Here is a 21,987-nt window from a genome sequence, read left to right as displayed (position 1 = left end):
ACCACTCCTGCACCGGTACAGGTGGTACATCATTTATTACACGTTTAGGAAAACAGGCCAAGTTTACCAGTCCATACCAGACCAGTAGCACTCGTGGTTGACAGGTAGCAATCTTTATTCCTTGCAGCAGCCATCTTTACTGGGAGAGGGTGGTGCTGTCAGGTTGTGCTGGCGGTCACAACGCTGATGTTTCAGAAAGTGCAGGTGGTCATGTGGCACGGTTTTAAGGGTATTTTAAGTCCCAGGGCCTTGGCCTCTTGTCAGAGTGTGTTGATACATTGCACCATCCTCACACTCAGCATCGCTTTAAATATATTTTTCTCATTTCATTGCCTCTTTTAGGCTGCTACATGTAGGCTGCAGGTGTCTGCCCTCTATGAAGTGGATGGAAAGCAGGGGACTCAGGCTGGGGTCTGGATGGTGATGTGCTGCTGCTGCAGGTAAGAGCCGCCATGGGTCTGAGCCCAGGCAGGAGGAGCAGCCTGAGCCTGCAGAGAGGTGGGAGCAGGGCAGTGGGCTGGAGGGCTGGCACTGGTCTGTACTGCCTGTTGAGAAGGAAATTCATCTGCTAAGTGAGTTCTGATCTCAGCAGAGCTGTTTCTGCTGAGACCTTGGGAATGATGGCAAGGTGTTTATGGGGCAGACGAACATATAAATGAAATCAGTGGTACACCATGGCTTTAAATTATATTACCTTATGAGCATGCATGCACATGGTGGGGAGAAAATGAGGAGATACTGAATTTTCTACAAACAGTTGTATGCAACTGCAACTTACTATTATCTTAAGCTTACTTTATTTCCAGTATTTGCTGGCACAGCAATCTCAAGAAACACAACTGCTCGTTCAGCATATCAGTAATTGTTTTCAGGATATGTGGATGTGTGGCACTGATATCAATTGCGTGTTCCTGAATTAAAATGTTCTTATTTACTAAACTCCTTGCTCATTATAGTCCTGAGCCGCTGGAGAGTTTGAAGCTCATCTGTTTGTCAAATGTGTTTTATGAGTTAATTCCTCTGTCAGCATTACTGTGGATTTGTATCCACTGGTAACAGCCCAGGAACTGCCATTTCACTCAGAAATGGATCCTTTAACTTGCCCGTGCTGTCAAAGATTATGCAAATAAATAAACAAAAACTTGAGCTGTTATGCTAGAAACAGTAAGTCCAGGGTCACACTTGTGTTAACAACCCAGATGGATGCTCACTATGAAATGTGTTGCTTTGTTTTGTCGGGTTTGTTTTAGTTAACAGCTGCTAACATGCTGAACAGCCTGACTGCAAACTGACAACTCCTTAGGACCCAGAACAATTTACCTTCTTAAATACAGAAAGGCAAGAAGTTACTCTTCCAAGTACTGCTCTCTCCAAGATTTTTGATGTGCCATGCTGAAGTGGGATGAAAAGTCAGATACCATTAAAACTTTAACAGAGCAGAAGTCTGCACAAAAAGACTCATTTGCTGCTCTAGTTCTTATAGGCCTTGCTTTATCAGTGTGCTTACGTGTAGGCTTAATTTTCTGTTTCTTTGAGTCTGGTCATATGCTTGGGCTTTCACTGAGTCACACATTGATGAGATTTCTGGGAGTCTGGTCTTGGAATGCCAGGAGAATAAACTTGAAAAACAGAGAAATACAACATGCTTTGCAACACTGCAGTAAGGCTGTGAACCTTATGTGTGCCTCTATCTCCTCTACACTGAGCAATAACTGATGGAAGAATCTGTCTCTTACAAAGTGATGGCTCTGTAGAAATTAAAGTGCGCTGAGAAAGGCACACATGGTACTCATTCAGGCTGCTGGAGATTTGCAGGGTGGTTGGCTGCAACATCTGGAAATGGATCTCTTGTTCAGTCCTTTGTGAATCTGGTGCTGCCTACAGATACTCACCTTCAAGATAAACAAAGGAATCAAACTTTTTTTGCTGTTGTTTTTAACAGTTTATTTTCCAGCACCTGTCAATGTCAACTGGGATTTTATTCCCATTTTAATCCCATGGCTGTGTTTGGCAGCTTGTAAATCACACATGCGCATCACTGGGAAAGAGTGGACTGCTTCTATCTTAATCTGCAGCCTCTTGCTTTTATGATTCCTTTGTATCAGTCTTTATTTCCATCACAAGGAAAAAGTGTCCTCCCCCAGCAGTGCTTCTGGATGAATGTGTTTTATTCTCAGCAGGATCAGAGGAATGCGATTTACAGGGGTTCTGGGCACTCGGAACGCACAAGCATTGGTACTTCTGAAACATGCCTTTTCTATGATGGATGGGGCATATTATCTAAATGCTAATAAATACTGAGCCACAAATTGGCTCCATTTTTCTTCATTCCTTCACTGCCTGTGGTTGCTGGATGATGCTAAATCCAGCCTCAGACACACTGCAATACTAATTAGTTCCGATTTCTTTCTTTGTTCTTTCTGATAGGGCAATATGGATGTGCTGCCTGTGGGCATATTTATGTTCCAGCCTCCCTGGCTTATCTCCACAAAGAGTGCACACAGTTGGTGTGAGAGGGACAGGGAATGATGGTGGTATAAATCTCATCTGGCACAGAACTCTCGGGTATCACTTAAAAGGGTAAGCTGGATTATATCTCTTAATAAACTTGATGGGACTCTCCCGTAAGGCTGGGGTGCTTTGCTCACACACAGGTGATGCCGTGAACTCTGGCAGATGAATACCTGCCACAGCATCTTCTGTGGCAACGCTCAGTTGTTCTCTGTAGCCTTCTAGACTTCAGATTCTTAAAGATAAGCTGATGAGCATTGGCTTTATCGCTTCTACATTTGTGAAGTAGGGTTCACTTACAATTCACTGTATTGAAGATGTTCTCAGTAAGAGCACCTGTTTGTTTTTGGCCAGAAGACAAATAAACAAACCTCTCTGCACTGACATTATATATGCATCCTGCAAGTCTTGCATGTTGTTCCAAATTAAATGAAAATATAAAAGGAAGTTGTCTCATAGGCAGCCCCTCAGAAGGTCCTCTGACACCTCTGAACTTGTGGTACCAATGGTGATTTTGTAGCAGCTGACTACGTAGAATAACCTGGCACTTCAGAACTGGGAAGTAATCTGTCCTTTCTTAAAGACCAAGTTATTAAAGACTGAGAGTCTTTTCAGCCCTCTCTGAGATCACTAGCAATTCTCCAACTCAGAGAATTCAGATGTTTGCCCGGTAATTGTGGAAACACTTTTCAATTCAGTGTAGTGGGAATAGCCTTTCTAAAGCAAAGGCAAAATGAACAAATACATATTTAAAATCTCTGTGGCTGCCATACATTTACTCCATGAAATATAGCAGCAGACTTTCCCTTCAGGTGGACTTTGGTCTTCTAACAAAAGGCTCCAGAAACTGAAGGTACTGAACGTGGCCAACAGAGGTCAGGGGTGACTTGACGACAGCGCATGCAAAGAGGCAAAACTTGATTCACTCTTCAGTGTGGCAGACAAAAGCGTGCAACAAGGCTGATTTGAAGCGAGGCTGGAGGTTGGTTTTTGTTTTTAATTATGCCTGTGATTAAATACAGGAAGCCTTGTCCAGGCATCGCAATTACTTCATACAACCATTGTTTTCGGTTGGGCTCGCTCTCTATTCTGTAACTCAGACAAGAGGTTGTATCAAGGATGTAGGTTATGGTCTTTGTTCTAAATGAAATGAAACAATTTGAATGGGTTGTCCTGTAGGGTGAAAAAAAAAAGAAGTTGTATGCATTTATCCTGGGGGGTGGATGATGGACATTCTATAAGTGAAATGTAAAATGCTGGAGGGGGAAAAGACGGGTGCCCATGCTGTAGTGTCTTACCATCTCCTGTGGCCCTTGTCTGAAGTATGCTTTTCATTTAATATTTCTCTCATTTATAGAATGGATAAGGGAAGAGATTTCACGCTCTTCTCAATTTAGGCATTTCAGTAGCTTAAGAGACTTTGTCAGTACTGTATTAATTGTACAGTCTGGCTGTGGTCCCTTGCAAAACCATCTCTGAATGGAGATGCAGGCTCACACAGCATGCATCTGCTAGCTGTGTTTCTGTTACTTCTGTTCTCTGTGTTTATTTGTTTAGAACCACCTCTGGGCTCACCTGGTGTCACTGATTTCTGTAGGATCAAGCACAACTCCGAGTGTCTGGCTTCAGGGCTTTTATGCCTTGTTCATCTCTTCTAGGGAAGGCTGATAAAAAGTAATTCAAAGGTGCCCAGTGAGTGCAGAGCTACAATAAGCTGACGCTGTCTGTAAGCAGTGATGAGACGACCTCGGCGGTCCTGCAGTATGATCATACTCATCCAAATACATAGATGAGACAATCTTGTTAAATAATTGAAGTGGTATTAAGTTCAGGCCTCTCACATTTAGTACTTTTCAACTCTCCTGCCACTTATTTCATTGCTCTTTGCAGAGAAATTACACTTTTCTAGTTTTAGAATTTGTTCTGCTCTGTGCCACTGGCTCCCAGCAGCTCTTGCAGACCTCCCGACCTCCCTCTTTCAGCCTCTAATATCATGACTTGTTTCCATGGAGACCAGAGTAAAGCGATAAATAAATGTGGCTGGGAATAGCAAGCTTCCACCTTCTGCAACTGGGATAAAGCCCGGGGAATCATTGCTCGGCTGTGTGTTACACAGTGCACAGAGGAGCCCCTGATACTCTCCTCTTGGTGGCTTGCAAGTAGGGCTGACATAGTATGGCTCAGCACCCCATATATTCAGGGTATGCTGATTTTCATGGCTGAGCAGTGTTTACTGAGCAACGTTATCTTCAGGTTGTGTGAGTGAAAACAGCGCTGGTGCTTCTCTTGGATCTGGCTGATGGAGATGTAGCCTGGGAGCCAAAAAACACTGGGTTTGGACCCCAGTTGTGCTGGAAGAACATTTCTTATTCCTTCCCTGTGCTTTATTCATGAGGCTATAACACTTTTGGAGCAGGAATCGTAGGAGCAGGAATCGTAGAATCATTAAGGTTGGGAAGACCACTAAGATCATCTAGTCCAACCATCAGCCCATCACCACCATGCCCATTAACCACATCCCTCAGTGCCACATCGACCCTTTTCAGGGCTGGTGACTCCCTGGGCAGCCTGTTCCTATACCTCACCACTCTTCTGAAAAGAAATTCTTCCTGATATCCAACCTGGGAGGAAATTGCTTTCTGGGGATGGTTTATGTGCTGTCTGTCTCACGGATGACTTTGTCATGGTTAAAGTTTTTATGTAACATAAAAATTGAAAATTAAAAAAAAAAAAAATCAGGAATGCTTCCCAGTGCCAATACTGTGTTTCATTCTCCCACGCATTGGCCTCTGGTTGCAGGTCCTGCAGGAATTGCTAGGGGACACTAATGACCATGGGGCTTGTGAAGCTGCCCCGTTAATTAAAACAGAAAACTGGCCCTGGACTACACTGCCTGGCTTCAGCCAGAATTTTCCTCTGATTCTCTGCTTAGAGAGAGGCTGTTCTCAGCATAAATGGCTTTTCTTTTTGGAGGATTCAATTTAATACAGTCCCACCATGAATATTTTCCCACATGGTGGAGCAGCTGAATGTTGTCAGACTGAATGCTGTCTGAAGTTGTGGTAGGCTCTGTCCGAATAACTCTAACCCCGAGTCCTCTCTGCCTCTGGTGAAATTAAAAGCTGAGCACACATCGGAAAGCTCAGGTGGCTCATTTTAAAATAAATGAAACAAAATTTGGGACTTCCAAAGTGGGATTGGAAACTTTAAATCTTATTAGATCTGAACCGTCACCCGTTCATGCTCTTTTTACCATCAGCTCCTTTCTGTCTTACCACACTCATTAATTCTTGCCAATATCACATTTGTCCATGATCAGGCAGTCTTTCCTAGGCCTTTTATTACTCATCACTTGAATCGCTCTCTCTTTATCTTGTTTGATTCTGCTGGGACACCCAGAGAATTTTCCAAGCTGTGAGCACAGGATTGTGCAGAAATCACTGTCTGCCACTGATGCTTCATTTGAAGATGCTCTCCTGTGATTTACCAATAAACTAGCAAGACACTTTGCTGCTAGCAGCCTTATACTGCTGAAAATTGTTTTTCAGGTGAGATGGTAAATTATGGTCTCTCTCCTCCTGTAGACATAGCTGCTTAATAGATGTAGTTTTGGTGTCTGATGTAGTCACACTGGAGGTCCCTAGTGTTTCCTTCCCCTATGTTACAATAACAGTTGTTTTGTGCTGCTCTTCCCAGAAGGAGCTGCATTTCGTTAGAGTTTCTACTTGCAGTATACACTGAGGAAGGAAGACTGACATGGCAAGAAATACCTTCTTTCTTCTCTCCTTTCAAAGGCATTCCGTTGATGTGCTGCACTCTGGGTTTATGTATGTGTCTGTTCCTATATACTCCAGTCTAGAATCATAGAAGCATAGAATTGTTTGAATTGGAAGGGGCCTTTAAATGTAATCTATTCCAATTCCTGAGATTTATGCAGCCAGTGGGACACTCTTACAGCTGAATAGATGCATGTGGGAACTGCTTTCTGTAGCTGTTTGGCCCTTTGAGGGGTACCCTGTGGCACTGCCTTATTTATTATGGCCCCCCAGGTTGGTTATCTGAACAGCTGTGTTAGCAGTTTACTGCCAGTGAATGCTTATTTCTCTCTCCTGCTCTCTCCAGTTCCTCCCTGTAACATCGGTTAACTTTATCTTTAAGACTCCTCCTAATTGTAAGTTCTGAAATATGCTTCTGATTAACTATCACCTATAAATGCCATTTAAAAGCAAAATACCACAATTGTCCTTGAACTCTTAACTGTCTGTTTCCCGCTCCAGTGGGACTAAATTAACCAATGACAAAGAAATATGGAAAATGAAAGCGCATCAGGAACTGCATGTCCTTTCTAGAATCCTGTTTGACAGCCTGATTATCCTCAAGAAAAAAGAACCATCCTGGTACAGTCCCGGAGGAGAAGGATTAACAACTCTGGAAGCAATGAAAGAAGATTCACACTGATGTGAAGAAGACAGATGCGTGTGTAGTTCAAGTTCATCTTGGCAGAGTCATGCTGAAAATGCCAATCCGACAATTTTAATGCTGGCAGGAAAAGGAAAGCACGAGGGGGCTGGGTAAGTGATAGCTGGTTCCACAGCGGCGAGGCTGTGTGCAGTAATAAACCCTATGCCCAGGGTGGCTTCTCTCTGCGAGTGCACATCAGGGTGACAAAGTACACCAGCCGAGATGATCGCTCAACTTGGGCTGCTGCTGCTCAGTGGTGAGAGATGTGAGCTGAGGTGTTTTTGCCTTGGGTGACAAGGTGTATCTGTAAGGAAGATCTGTGGCTATACCTGAATTTGCTGTGACTTTCTAGCACAGATCCTGATAGTGAGGTGGCTGCAGAAATGCAGAGCTCAGTGCAGGCCACTCACTGCACTTAAGGAGGTAGGTGGATATATCAGGCTTTCTGCACTGAGAAATTGGAAAATGCATTATTCTCAGTTGTTGAAATGAGCCTTCTTCAAACATGCACCTCCCAGGAATTTGGTCATCGCTTTGGTCTTCGTGGTCACAGGAGTGGTACAAATATTTGTCCTCTTTCCTTTTCTTCAGTTGTGTGCATCAGTGGAGCACAGCACCCCAGGCTTACCATCACGCAGAGCTCCTATGACATCCTGGCATCAGGGCAATAGTGTGCGTTATTACACAGTGAGCAGGCTTTGTTAGTGCTGGAGCATCTGCATGTAGTCTCAGTAGAAATTCCTCTGGGGCTCAATGTCTGTCAGTCCAGAACGCTGAGTAGGATTTCAGAAGGGATAAAGCCTTGTGGGGAAGTGCCAGTATTTCATCTTACAAACAGCTGAGGCAAGGAAAGTATTGCTGGCTATTATTGTGTTAGGTTTTAATAACTGGTACACTGCCATCTTGTTACAAGGTGGAAGGGGCTAAAAGCTGAGCGAAAGATGGGGTAGCTTTCTTTTAATTCAAGGCAGGCGCTTCAGCACAGGGGTATTGGATACCTACAGGGTACAGCATGCCTGGAAAGGCAGGTGCTTTTGTAAATAACATTTCTCTACTGATGGTACAGGAGAGGAAGGCTTGGGTGAGGCACCGTGGTTCTGCATTTGTGACCTCCATCTGGGTTATTTTTCTGTGGAAAAATCAGGGCACTTAGTAGCAAAAACACTTTGATTGAATACAACCAGGCAACCATCTGCTGGCTGGAAAACACAGCAAACACATTATGCATGTGGATACGTGTCTGGGGGACACGCTGCCACTCCTAGGATGTTTGAAATCCCAGTTAGTCTGCTGAGTCTGATGGAAAGGTGGTTTCCATCAAAGGGAGAGAGGGGAGGAAAAAAAGAAAGAATCTCCAAAAGAGGAAGGTTTGTAAGGCAGTAGGCTAGGCTATTATCTGCTGCACTGCCTGCATTTCATCAGTGGAAATTGCTTCTTATTTGTGAAACAGCTGCCACATTTCACTCCAGAGGTGGTGAGTTTTTGTAAGTGTGCACACACAATAATGGGTTTTGATTTCCACAAATAAAATCCTGTCCTGGCTCTGAAATGTAAGCATTTTGGATGCTAAGTGAAAACAACACCGTTCCTTTGCGCTGAAGAAGAACAGCAGTCCCTTTCCACTGTAACTTTCTGAAGATGGAGAATGTTTCCTTTTCCTCTCCTTCTGTTTTGCCATGAATACACAAGCACCCAGTAAGTCATCCTCCCTCTGCTTGGCACAGAAAATTCCCAACGACGTGAGCTTGAAGGGTTGCCCAGGTGGGAAGAAATCTTTGCAGATGTGATTGTAATTTCCTTAGTTTGGTTGTGGAAACCCAACCTGCTTTACAAGCTTTGCACATTACTCCAAGCTGTTTTCCTTACCCTGTCATGAACGTTACGTTTTTCTCCTGCTTTACGTAAGTTGCATACAAGTTACTTTTGCAAAGCTAACTTTCCAATCTAGCTGGCAAATAATTTTTCATTGCAGCTCCTCAATTTTTCACACATCATGGACCTTACGGGGAAATCAATGGGAATGCAGCACCTCCGTTAGGCGAGCTCTGCCTTAAAGGCATTGCAAAGCATAATAAGTATGATTAATATTTCTGTTCCTCAAAAACTTCTTGTTAAGCTACTGATCTTTTCTAATCTCTCATGTGGCTCCTTAACACAGGTTTGTCTGCATCGATTTATTTCCGCAGATCATTTTAGCTCTCACACAGTTTCAACTCATCTTGTGTTCTTGACGCAGTTTGTTGCCTCTGGATATACTGCAGGACAGAGCGAGCTGGTGAGTCTCTTCAGACACTTTGTTTTGGTTTTGCATTTGAACTTCCCAGGTTTCCTCTAATCATGAGACAGACAGGCATGGATAGCTTCCAGCTGAGATGTCTTCTGAACTTCTTGCTCATTTCTGCACATAATGAAGCATCTGTGTACAGATCACTACTTGGTTGCGCAGCTGGCCTGGGTTGTAGATGACGACTGAAAATCTATCCATAGAGAGGTGAATTGGAGTCGACTGCTGTGGATCAACTCCATTCTCAAGTATAAATCTAAAATAAACCTCGCATGGGACACAGCAGATCCCATTCCTCAGCTTCTATGGCAAGCTTTGCTGATATATTAAGATGTATTAATTTTTACTATCATCAGCAGAGCTGCAGGAAATTATGCTAATCTGTAGTACTGGGTTATACTTAATGTGGGAGATTTGCCTTGGATTTGAGGTCACCTGTTAATGCTTAGCATATAGGATGTGAAAACTACGCAGAGATTGCTGGTAACTGGCAATCTGTGCAATATGGAAACTGTGTTGAAAGCACAGGGCAGAAGGAACCTGCCTGCCTGCCTTGAAAGGAACGTAGAGGTGGAAGGAATCACTATTGCAGGCTGGGTCTGCTCCCGTGGGCTGCCTGCAGTAGGAACTGGAGGAGTGATAGGATGTCCTCTGGTCTCCTTCACTCTGTGTTGCAGCAAGGTTGGAGTCACAGTGTTCACTTTCAGGTTGCCTCCAAGTCACAGTGATAGTTGAGAGAGAACAAAAGGATCTGGAGGAACTGAGTTGGAGAGAAGGCTGTAATTACTAAACATGCATCAATTGCCTTAAGGGTAAGCCGGGAAGATGGGGTGACGAGGTAAAGAATTTAGAGGACATGTACACAGAGAGAGAGAGGATGTCCATGGGAGCCACGGAGCAGCCACTACAGAGTGAATAAAATCAAACAGCAGGAAAGTAGACAAGGTATGTTCTGTTCCTGGCACTGAAGTTGATCTCTGGAATGATCTTGGACAAGGTACTTGATTTACTTGGCTGTCACTTCTCTTGCACAGTATTGGAAACTTCATTTGTTGTTGCTGCTGAATGGTTTTTAGGTGGAGCCCCAATGGCACACTGCTCGTGGGGAGCACACACACAGCTGGGTGCCTGCTGCTGGGTTCTCTCCTGCAGGATGTCTCCTGAGATTCTGCTATAAGAAGTTGAGTCTTTTATCTGTGTATTTTAAGCGTTACCCTTTCTGCTGAAAAAACTGTAACAGCGATAATAAATCTGCAAGATGCTCAGAATTCTGTGGATATACAAGTATTTATATATGCTAGCATCATGTTTTAAATTTACTTGAATGTTCAAAGTACAATCTGAGATTGTCATGCACACTTGGTTACTGTAGTAAGCTGTGTGCTTAGATACACTGCTGTTAAATGGAGGAGTCTAGCTCTTGTTGCAGGAACATAGCTAGGGGTTACAGGAAGGGGTTGTAGGTCAGTAAAATATTGCCAGTTGAATGTAAGGTGAAAGCGATGATGTTTGAGATCCTGCAAACAGGGATCATCTCCCCGATAAGGTGCTGATGCTTGAAAGCAGTCATCAGTGCACTTGAGACTACAATGGTAGGAGTAAGCTCGTGGTATGCAATGGCATAGGAAATGAAGTGAATCATTTCCTGTTCAATTGTTCAGGCTCTTGGTAAGGCCCAAAGGACAGCAAATGCAGAAGATTTTCCCCTTCCTCTCAGAACGACGTTTCATTGCACAGCACATGCACTTGTTGAACTTTGTCTTTTTGGCATCTCCATGCCTTTCAGTAGACAGAGAAGGAATACAGAAGTATGTGCATAGCATAATCCACTATAGTTATCATTGAGCATTCAGAAAAAGCCTCAAGAATATCCCAGAGCACTGCTAAGGTTAATTGACTGCTTGAAGGCGTCAGTACACACTCCAGAAAATAATAATTTTTGGACTGAAATTGACAGTTCTGCATTCACTGTCTGTGACTCTCAGATAAGCACTGTCCTGTCTTGAAGCTGAATTTGTCCTGTCTTGAAGCCGAATTATCTGAGGTAGCTGAATGATGCAGAACTGGTGAAGGTGGGTGTTTACAGCAGGTCTCTCTGGGACTAACCCATTGCTTAAGACACCTTAAAGCAAGGTACTAGGGGAGGGTCTGTACTATGCCAAGCTGCAATAACCGGTATTTTTGGCAGCAGGCAGATTCCATACCTTTCCTGTCACTGTAGACAGACAGAGCAGTCACAGGTAGTCATGGTTATATCAAAATACTAAATATCCAAAGATGTTATATTCAGGTAGGGCTCAGAGATGTAGTTGACAAAAAAATAAATAAATGAACATCCAGAATATTATTGTGCTGTAAATCAACTGCCATCACTGTGCAGAGCCAGCTGAGTTCTGATGCATGATGCATCGGTATGTTCTGTACCACGCGTGCTGCTGTGTTGGACACCTAGGGGCACATCTGTGGTAGTAATTTGTTACCTGAGTCTCGTAACAGGAGGATGAGGTTAAGCTTAAGTATAAGGGGAAGACATGAAGGAATCAGAAGATACCAGCCTGAATCTTTCAAGCTGGTAGTTACTGAGATGGTTTGCAGCCTCAAGTGTTGCCTGAAGTCTCTGCTCTGAAAGTCGTTGCTGTTGTGATTACTGTTCTATATGAACAGCTGGATACATATCTGAACAGTATGTTCAGCTGAGGCTCTCACCGAAAAGCCAGCACTGGCAAGGCTCACCAGCTCCAGCAATGACGTACTCTCCAGCAGGCTGGCAGATGTGTGCGTATGTGTGTGCGTCTATCTCTGTATAAATAACAGCCGTGTAGGTGAGGCTGTCTGTCTGAACACCTAAGAATGTCTTTTGGCTGCAGGGTTTTCCTTGTTCCCAGTTCTTCAAATGACCACATTAATCCTGTTCACAGCAATCTCAGTACAAACTGTTTTCTGGGAGAGGAGAGTTATTGGTTTTAGGACAAATGCATATCATTGAAGCAGGTGAGTACATGTAGTGCATTTCTTACTGTTGGATGATCATTCTGTATACTCCATATGCTTCAGCACTGTCTGTACAAACAGTAAATCAAGTACTGAGAGCCTTCAGAGGGATCTGTACCTTCTGAAGAGCTCTGGGACTTTTTCCATCTCCGCAACTTACCCGGTGGTCTCTGCTGCATCATCCTCAGAACTGAACCCAGAGACCTTCAGCACCGTGGTGTGGAGTACTTGAGCAGATACTGATCAAATGACCGGTGGTGCTTCCTTCCTGGGAACAGATGTCTTCTCAAGAATATCTCTGTCTGGCAGACTAATGCCTCAGTGCCTCCTTGCCAGCGAAACAAAACAACCTGTAGTTTAAGAAAACCTGTCAAAATTACTTAGGTACCTCTCAATGTCAAATCCCACATGGTACGAAATATGACCAGGTTAATCTCTGTACTCATCTCATTGCCAATTGTCTGCTTTTAAAGATATTTAAGACACAAACTATGCAACCAATTTATAGTGCTACAGAGGGATTGATTGGCACTGTCAGAAAACCAGCCATGTGCTGAGGCCAGTAAAAGACTTAATTTTTGTTTCTTTTTTTGCCCAGATGAATGGTTCAAGTAATTAGTTTAAGGAGACTGGATCAATAACTGGTTAAATGAACGGCTTGATTCAAAAAAAAGCCTCAGGTTTGGCCCCGTCTGAGAAAGTTTTAGCAGTTTGGCTGGGCTTGGTGATGCTGTTCGTTCACTCTTGTATGGGGTTGGTTGGTTGTGTTTGTTTGTTTTACCTCTGTTTGTTTTGCATGGTTTTTCTTGTTCAGTATATGAGTAGAAAAACAGCAGCTGCAGAAGAAGAAATTCTCCTCTTGAGCACGCTGCTTAAGGATGTGGATCAAGAGGCCAGCTGACCGTAGGGGATTTAAGAGAGGGTATTGAGATTTTCTGTAGCACCTTGAACTCAACCAATCCATCAGTGCTCGGTAACTATTTGATCCACACAAAACAGCAAGTTATAATGCACATCAAAGAGCCTGTCTGTACTGCTGCTCACTGCCGTTTCGTCCTTAGCTGTCAGGCCCTGCAGAGTGCTGAAGCAGCTCGCCTAAGGCTACAGATATAATCTGTTACAGGGTTGTAATTAGGAGCATTAGCCTGCTGGTCATTCTTTTGGTCTCTCTTATCTTGTTTTTTTCCTGACTAAGAGCCCACCTGAGGCACTCTTCAGAAAATTCAGGTCAAATTTTTCAACTCCAGGAGTGTTAGTATATCTGGTCCCAGATTCAGCATTCCAATCCATCTCTTCTCAAACTGACACCACGCTATGGCCATTCAAGAACTGAGACACAATAGAGGTTCTGATAGTCCTTTCATCTTAGCAAATATCCTTCTAAGTTCTTCACTGAATATTTTACATTTCTGTTCAGTATATATTGAAAGCCGTTACATAGCAAGATAGGTAACTGCTCCTTTAGGTTAGCGTTCTCAGGCTTGTAACTTCTTAGATATTCATGGAAAATAGTTCTTCCTGCTGCATTTCAAGGAAAGAGCGTGTTACTTTTCAAGGGTAGAAAGCTAAGGTCGTTCATAGGAATCTTCCATAAGCTTCTTGCAGGGCAAGAAAATACTGTACGGATCTTATTTTATTTATTTATTTATTTATTTTGGTGCTTTTATATTCCTTAGTTCTTTTTGGAAGATGTTAGATGTATTATTTCTTGTAACTCTGCCTTCCAACTTCAAGTAATGTTCCATGTACGCACTTGCCTCTATCTTCTTTGTGCTGTTCTAAGGGGATGCAGTGTGCCTCCAGTCTTGGCTTCCCTGAATCAGTCTTTTTTCCTTTTTAAGGTAAGAAATGGCAACATTTCTGCTTTGTGATGCTGATGCATGCAACTTGGCAAGTCTGCCTGTTCTTGCAGAGCAGATGAGCATAGAGTGAGGCAGGAAGAACAGGTAGCAGATGTAGAATACTTCTTACATAGTTCACTCTGATTCATATGGGCTGCAAGAGAAAATGCTGCAAAAAGAAAGATTCAGGTCCAGGGGGTGAAAAGGAGAGGGAAAACGCATTTCAAAACAACTCAAGCTGGTGTGACCTACTGTGTATTTACTTACTGCTGAACATAGGGAGAGTGAAAATAGAAGTCTTTATATCCAGAAAGGACTTTTAGTCTATAGGAAGGCTGTTTTTCGGTCTGCTCAGCGTTGCAAACACACAACTGTCAGCCCAAGCAGCGATGCTTATGATAACAGGCAGACCAACGCCGGCGTGGACTTTCAGAGTCAGACACACATACCACTAGTTTGTGTTAGTAATATGATCTCTGTGCAGGTTTTATGACAGAGCTTTGTTGTGTGAGGCTGGAGAGAGAGATTTGAAAACAAAATACCCCCCAGGGGATCCTGTGCTGCTGAACCATTGGAGATGATTTGGCAGTGCACCAGCCCCCAGAATAACGAGATTGAAAATGAGCTCTGACAGGTTAGATGTAATACTGCAGGGCCAGCTGTGCCAGGCACCAGCCTCCCCATTGGCATGCCAAGGAGTTTCAGCTGCAAAGGCGTGTGCAGGGAGAACTCATTCCACTGCAGAATGGAAACAATGACCTCCTTCCAAACTGGGACTGCTTTGGAGGCTGAATCCAAGAGAACACATTCTCATGGAGCAGGGATTGGCAGTCCGTACCTCTACTGAGTCTGATCCTGTGAACGGGCACAGAGCAGCTCAGGAGTGTGCTGGAGCCCTGGATTTTCACTGCAAGTTGGAGATCTATCTCCTTTGGGAAATGCCATTCTAGCTTCAGTTCCTGAATGCTGCCCAAAGGATATGTTTGGTTTTCTGTGTGCAAGACTTTTGGTCCTGGAATAAACTGCATAGTGTAAAAAGGGGCTCAAATGAAACTTCTGAGCTCTTGGATGGCTCAAGGTGAACGTTCAAACACAGGAGTGGATGTGGGTGGAAGCACACAGCCCACCCATTGAGTATTTGGACAGAGGATTACAGTATAGCTGCTGTTTGGACTGGGTGTGTTAGCAGAGCTGTGTCTGACTGGAGCCCTCTGTGTTCAACACAATAAAAGAGAATTGGAAGGAAATGCTGTTGCCTGTAAATGACTGTGACAGACCTGTGCAATGAGAAATATCTGTCAGCGTGTTCATATACAATAGGTTTATTCATTTAAATCATAAGTTTGCTAGCAAATTTTTAACAAGCCTACTCTAGTGGAAAACTCAGCCCTAATTAGTTCATTTCTCTCTCTGGACTTAAGAAAATGAAGGAGAAGAAAATACAGATTTATTTATTCTTCCCTCTCAGCCCAACTCTCTTCCAAAATTGAGAAGAATTTGCATATGTGGCCTGAATGCAGTTTGGTTCTGAGCAAAGCACTGCTAACACTGCCAGGTGTGGTGTCTGTATCTGCAATGCTAAAACGTGCTCAGTTTGGAGAGGAAATGCTGCTTTGTGTGTCCAGTGTGGCAGTGCTCTCAGAGGCTGGTGGGATGTGCAGGGGAAGCAGAGCTGAAGAAATCCTTTCATTGCCTTTGCTGAAGAGTTCTGCCTGCATGCAACCGGAGATAGAAATGAAAGGTTGGAGTTGGAACTGCACAGGAGCCCTTGCTGGCTGCTGTACGTGGGAATGTGCCACAGGTGACTTCACTGTGCTCTCATTGGGGACATACAGGATGTGAGAAAGATAACCAGCTGCTATACTGCTATACTTCTGCAGCACCAGTGTAGCCTGTAGTCCAAGTCTTGCTATATTAAAACCCAGATAAAGATTAGGAGCCTTACGTTTAATGGCTTCTAGTCATAATCCCGACAACCATCCTGAGCTTGAGCTTCATGAGACATTTCCCAAGATAAATCCAACTCTTCTCAGTCACCTAATCTGTCAGAGGCCAGGTAAAATATTTCATGGACATCAGTGTTTAATTTCGCATCCAAATTTCTAACGGGGAAAAGGGAGCTGTGGTTCCTCCCCGAGCTGTGAATGCGAAGCCTGTTCTGCTGCCCCGGTGAAATACCAGCTTCACAGAACCTCCTGCATTCCTTGCCAACAGGTTCACACCAAAACCAACGCTGCAGATAATCCTGAAATTACTCTTCCAGCCTTTCTGCCATCCATGATGCAAGTGAAATAAGGACCAGTTAGTCTGCAGGACATCTGATGCCCTGTCTGTCTTCCAAGACCAGATAAAAGCTGCAAACTAAACATTCATATGGACTTCGTTTTTAAAAGCAAGATCCTTGAAAATTAATACTGGAATCTGAAACTCTTTTCTGCCCAGGGCTTTCTTGGCAGCTTTAAGCACGCTTTGCAGCCTATTCTAATGTCTAGTCAGGTTTTCAGCTGAAGGAAATTCTGTTTTCCTTATGGACATAAAGAGATTTTTCTGGCTTTTTAAAGCTGTTTTCTTCTAAGAAGGTATATTCAGTTATCTATTCATCTTCCCTCAGATGGAGCCATTGTATTTTATGTGATTTCTTTTTTAAAGGATCCTTGCAGCGCTGTGTGAAAAAGAACTGATTCTTATCTTGGAAATTGAGAATCGGACATAGAAGTAATAAAAGTCAAAATGATTTACCAGAACTAATGAAGAAATTCAGTGATGGAGTTGAGATTCAAATCTAAATCTGCTTCCTTTTCTATACCTTATTTTAGATTTAGGTCAGCTCTTTCTGGGCTGCAATTGGGATCACTGAAAGCAATGCGGAGCCTTCCAGGAACTTCTGGTGGAGCAAATATCTTCCCCAAATATATCTGAAATAATAACATAAGAAATTTATAATGCTCCAGAACTCTGGTACGCTGTATTTCTGTCTTGTACTTCGATCTTGAAATGTGCTTTAGTTTCTCTGTCGGCAGTGCCAAACCCCAGACCCATAAATAGGCACTGGTAATCACGTAATACCTATCAATAAAAAAAAAAAGCTGATGCTGCAAAGCTATTCAACTATTTCTATAGTATTTCTGAGCCAGATTATTTGCTACAGCTGTGTTTTGAAGCCCTCAGTTGGTGCTACCTAAACACCAAACTGTGGTCAGGGCAAAACGAAGAAGAGTATTTTTCCCCTTTACCTTTACTACAGCGGTCTTTGTATGAGGACAGCCAAATTTAACATCCAACATTTCTTCACAAAGATGATGAGCTTTGGCCTACAGGCAGAAGAAGACAGTGATAGGACAAGGGGAAATGGTTTTAAACTAAAAGAGGGGGGATTTAGGTTAGAAGTTAGGAAAACATTCTTTACTCAGAGGGAGGTGAGGCCCTGGCACTGCTGCCAGACAGCTGTGGGTGCCCCATCCCTGGAGGTGCTCAAGGCCAGGTGGGATGGGGCCCTGGGCAGCCTGAGCTGGTGGGGGGCAGTCAGCCCATGGCGGGGGTTGGGACTGGGTGGTGTTTGAGGTCCCTTCCAACCCAAGCCATTTTATGATCCGATGATACTGGTAACAGGAGGAAAGAGTTAATAGCACTTGGTGCAACACTTGCAATGCCAATGGCCTCTTACAGGCCCCTCATAGCAACGCCTCTGTTGTGTCCATGTCAGTCATTGAAATACACAGAAAATTCCAGTTCAGGCTCCAGCAAGTCAGTCTATTTCTCTCTGTTTTCTCTTCTGGCTCGGAATCCTCCAGGGAGGCCAGAGGGCAGCAAAGGGCTTAAGGAACTTATTTATTTTGTTTTCCCTTTCTTTTATTTTTCAACTTTCCCTTCATTGCAATACAGTCTCTCCTTGCATAAGTCGGAAGCCTCATTTAGCAGAAGAAACTTTGTTTTTAATCCATGGGCCTATTAGCGACGCAGCACAGCAGGAAACTAGTTAGACTATTGAGTAGAAAATAGACTTGGAATAAACCCCTCATTCTCACTGCAATGCTAAACATTTTTTTTTGTTTTGTTTTAATAAATAGAAGTTGTTGATATTTTGGATGACACCATTTTTTTCCCTTAAATTAATACCGTGCAGTGTGGTTCAGAGGCAAGAAAACAAGGCATTTCAGACAGAACTTCTTGTGTATAACTCATCCCTTTGCTTGACGCATATAATCACAAGGAAAACAAAGGCTTGGCTTTTTTATGTGTGTCTTTGTTGTCTGGTGTGTCTTGGTATGGCATAAATAAAAAGAGGACAAGGCCCTGGAGACTCCTCTTCACTCATTGTTTCCTCCTTTCATCTCACCAGGCCTTGTTTTAGTACATGTCTGTCTAGAGCCAAATTTCAGTTTGTTCCTTATGCCTATTGTTTTTTGCAGACCTATTTCTATGGCTGTGTCTCGGTGATTATTTGTGCTTTCCCCAGGAACTGAGGAGTTGCAGCTGGGTGACAGTGGTTCCAGAGCTGCCGCGGAAGGGCAGGGGGTGGCACTGAGGAACGCTGTATGGAGCCTTCTGTTGGATGCAACGTCAAGGCAAGGTGCTACAAGAAATGGGAAGAGCCATTACATGTGATCAAAGGTAAAAGATTAGATGGTGGTTTTGCAAAAGAAGGGCATTTCTGGAATTAGTATTTATCTTGGCATGGTCCTTTGAGTAAAACGGGTTTTACTTTGTAGACAACTACATGGCTGAAAGAAGCTTCTGGATCAGCTGCGCTGCAGTTGCAAGCATCAGTAGTGTGGGACTCATCACAACCAAATATGTTCCTTACTGTACTATTGTTTTTATTTCCTTTTAACATGAAAGCCTATCTCTGTGTTAGTTATGTTTTGGAAATCACATCAGAGAACATCAGGTGGTTATGTTTTGTTTTAACTAGGAAGAAGGAGCATGTAAGCTCAAATCAGTGTAATAAAAGTGGATCTATTTTTTAGATGGCAGTATAGTTATGGACACATAATAATAATAAAAACGTTACCAATCCACAGGCATATGGGACATAAGCACCTACAGTCAGAATGGTACGTGTGCAGAAGGCATATCTAGAAATTGCTCATGTTCTCTAAAAGAGTATCTTATGAAAATTCATTGCTTTATTTTGATAGCAATCAGTATTTGTTTATTAGTCTTAATAATGACACCGATTCTAATAGTAATCACTGTCTGTTTTGGTTGTCACATGACCCATTACAGATATTTTTCTTAATTTGGTATCGTTAACCAAATACTTCAGAAAGGTGCTACTAAAGGATGTTCTGCTTTCTTCAGAAGAGACCTTATATAAGGTAATTGAAAATCAAATCCAGTGTAAGAACTGCAGAGCTTGCATGCATTTACAGCAATTAAAAGGGTAATTCTTGGTTTTGCTGGAATTTATTTTTTCTTTTGACGTCACAGTTTTAAAATTAATTTCGTATTCCCCAATTCCATTCACAGAATTTAAAGAGAGAGAGAACTGGCAAACATGTGGCCTTTTGGCTGGCAAAAAGATAAACCTGCTGGCCAGTTTTGCACCAACAGTGGGACTACAGACAGAGATGTGGAATGTTTCTGTCCAATAGCTCTGGCTGCAGGGGAGCAACAGCTGCAGGGGACTGCAGCAAGAGCCTCATCTCATCCTGTTCTCCCATCTCTGTGAGCAGCCACCTGCTTTGTAAGGAGCTTTGTAGAGAAGTTATGGAGGTTCTTGTCTGAAGGGAAAGCTTCCAGCTGTGGGTGTCTTGACACAGACCACGTTCTCGCATATCTTTTTTCCTGTTCATATAACTGTAGATGTTCCCCCTGAGGTGAACTGTCAGTGTCAGCTGTCATTGCTCCAATGGCTTCAGGGGAGCTGACAACAAATCTGAGAGCCACGCTGCTCTCTGCAAGTCTGCTTCTGAAACCCACTCAGCTTTCCAGCTCTTGTTCAGCTTTCAGTCCATGAAAGCACAGGGCTCTCATCTCCTGAATTACCAGGATTCAAACAACTTCAACGTGGCTGTCTTAAGTAGGAATTTCCTCTCCAAGTCTCGCAGAATTACTTTCCACCGATGAGGGAGCACCAAACTGCACAGAGACCCAAAGAGGTGTCAGAAAGCAGTTTTGGTGTTCTTGCTATAGTCCTGTTAACCAGCATGAGGTGGGTTGTGTAGCAGTCCCATTCTCTGCTTGATACAGGGCTGCACACCACAAGTTTCCATCAGCACAGGAGCCATAGGCGACTGGTTATGAGGTACTCTCAAAATTAGGGCTGGGTGGAGCATCAGTATTCTGAATCTTCTGTGGGACTTAGCTGCCACTACTGCATCAAATACAAACCTGGGTAATTATTTAGATGGCATCTCATCCTAAAATAATCAAGAGTTTTTAAGCTTCTCGGTGCACTGATAAGGCAGATCTCAACCTGTTGACATTTCAAAGAATATTTTGCTGGTTGACAGGTTCAAATGCTTTCAGAGGTGGCTTATTTTTTCTTAGGGGAAAAATATATATGAAGTTCCCATATCATCTGGTAGAAATGAAGGGCCTATAACTTCTTTCTCATTTATTTCCAGCCAGTTTATCTGCTTGAGTCACAACTGGATTGATTTTCTCAGGGTTACAGCTTCTTTAAGGCCCTCTTGTTCATGCTGTCTTTCCTCTAAAATCAGCTGATTTTCTGGGGGAACAGCAAAGAGGCCACTTAAATTATATCTCTTTTCAGAAGCCTTACATATTCAGTGAGGTTGTTTGCAATTATTGTCATTGCTAATTTGATTAGTTCAGTGTTTCATGCTTCTCTTCTTCCCTGGAAGACACAGCTCTGAAGTGCTCATCTCCACAATACAAACAGTAAGAGCAATAAATCAGTTGGCTTCTGTGCAGTGTCTCTATTTTGCTTAGTTGCTCCCTGTGTTTTTGGTTATCTGTGGAGTGAATCACTCCTTGAGCTCCGAACACTTCATACAAAGGACTGCAGCATTGGGCCCAGGTGGGTTTTTCTTGATTGGGTCATCTGTCTTGTAAAATACATCACCATCTCTTTCCCACTGCTCTGAGCACGCTGCTGGCAAGTTGGTATTCGTAGAAATGGGCATGAGTCTTAACTTCAGTCCTTAGGAGAATGATCTCTTCACAGTATGAGCAGCCCAAACTTTCTTTTGAAGCCCAAGGATGTGACTGCTTTGGTTGGAGGATGTGAAACTCAGGAGAAAATGAGCGCTCTTTTGTACTATTAGAAGTGTCTAAATCACTGATGATCAGTAATAAACGCTGCTACTTGTTGAGCAGGGTCTGACTTTGAGGGCAGTCTAATGAAGGCTTTGGCAACGGAAAGATGGAGACAACTACATTTTTATAATTGAGGAGAGAAATTTCTCTGAGGAGACATAACTGGGGCTTTGTCTTCAAGGTCACCTAGTGCATGTTCCTTACTTTGTTCACTCCTTTCCTGGGGGACAGCATAAATCCATTTCATATGGGACAGGACAGAGAGCGATGACCTGAAGCCGAGGCAGCAAAAATTGAAGCTAAACGTCGGTAAAATTATTCATGAGCTCTAATAGTTAGCATCAAGAACAGATCAAATGGCATAGATCGGAAGCAACATTCCTTAAGGGAATAAAAGCTATCAGCAGCTAACGGTGATATACGAAGCAGTGGGACTGGGAGGAAAATGAAGGTACTGGAGAAAGCATTGGTGTTACGCAGGGTGCTGTGTCTCTCTAAAGCTTCTGCAGTGAAAGAGTTTAATCTTCATTAGCAGTGTTGGTAGGACTGCATGGAGCTGACGAACAGAGGGTTTGGATTTGCCTAGACAACGTTTTTATCACTGCAGCAAATGTTGCCAGGATTAGCATTATTTTGATTGCCATTAAATGAATAGGGAGAGTGTTGGAAGGGAGA

General features: G+C 43.2%; 1 long non-coding RNA gene across 1 annotated transcript in view; it reads right to left on the bottom strand.

Moving 5' to 3' along the window:
• Positions 1-16: 16 nt before the first annotated feature.
• LOC121110565 overlaps positions 17-21,987 on the bottom strand; it is a 26,952-nt gene continuing 4,981 nt past the window's right edge. The window contains exon 2 of the long non-coding RNA XR_005859198.2: positions 17-21,584. This is a non-coding gene — a long non-coding RNA (uncharacterized LOC121110565). The remainder of the gene's footprint in view (positions 21,585-21,987) is intronic.

This window comes from Gallus gallus, chromosome 4 (assembly GCF_016699485.2).
Source record: "Gallus gallus isolate bGalGal1 chromosome 4, bGalGal1.mat.broiler.GRCg7b, whole genome shotgun sequence".
Taxonomy (NCBI): domain Eukaryota; kingdom Metazoa; phylum Chordata; class Aves; order Galliformes; family Phasianidae; genus Gallus; species Gallus gallus.
This window is presented reverse-complemented; position numbering and strand designations above follow the sequence as displayed.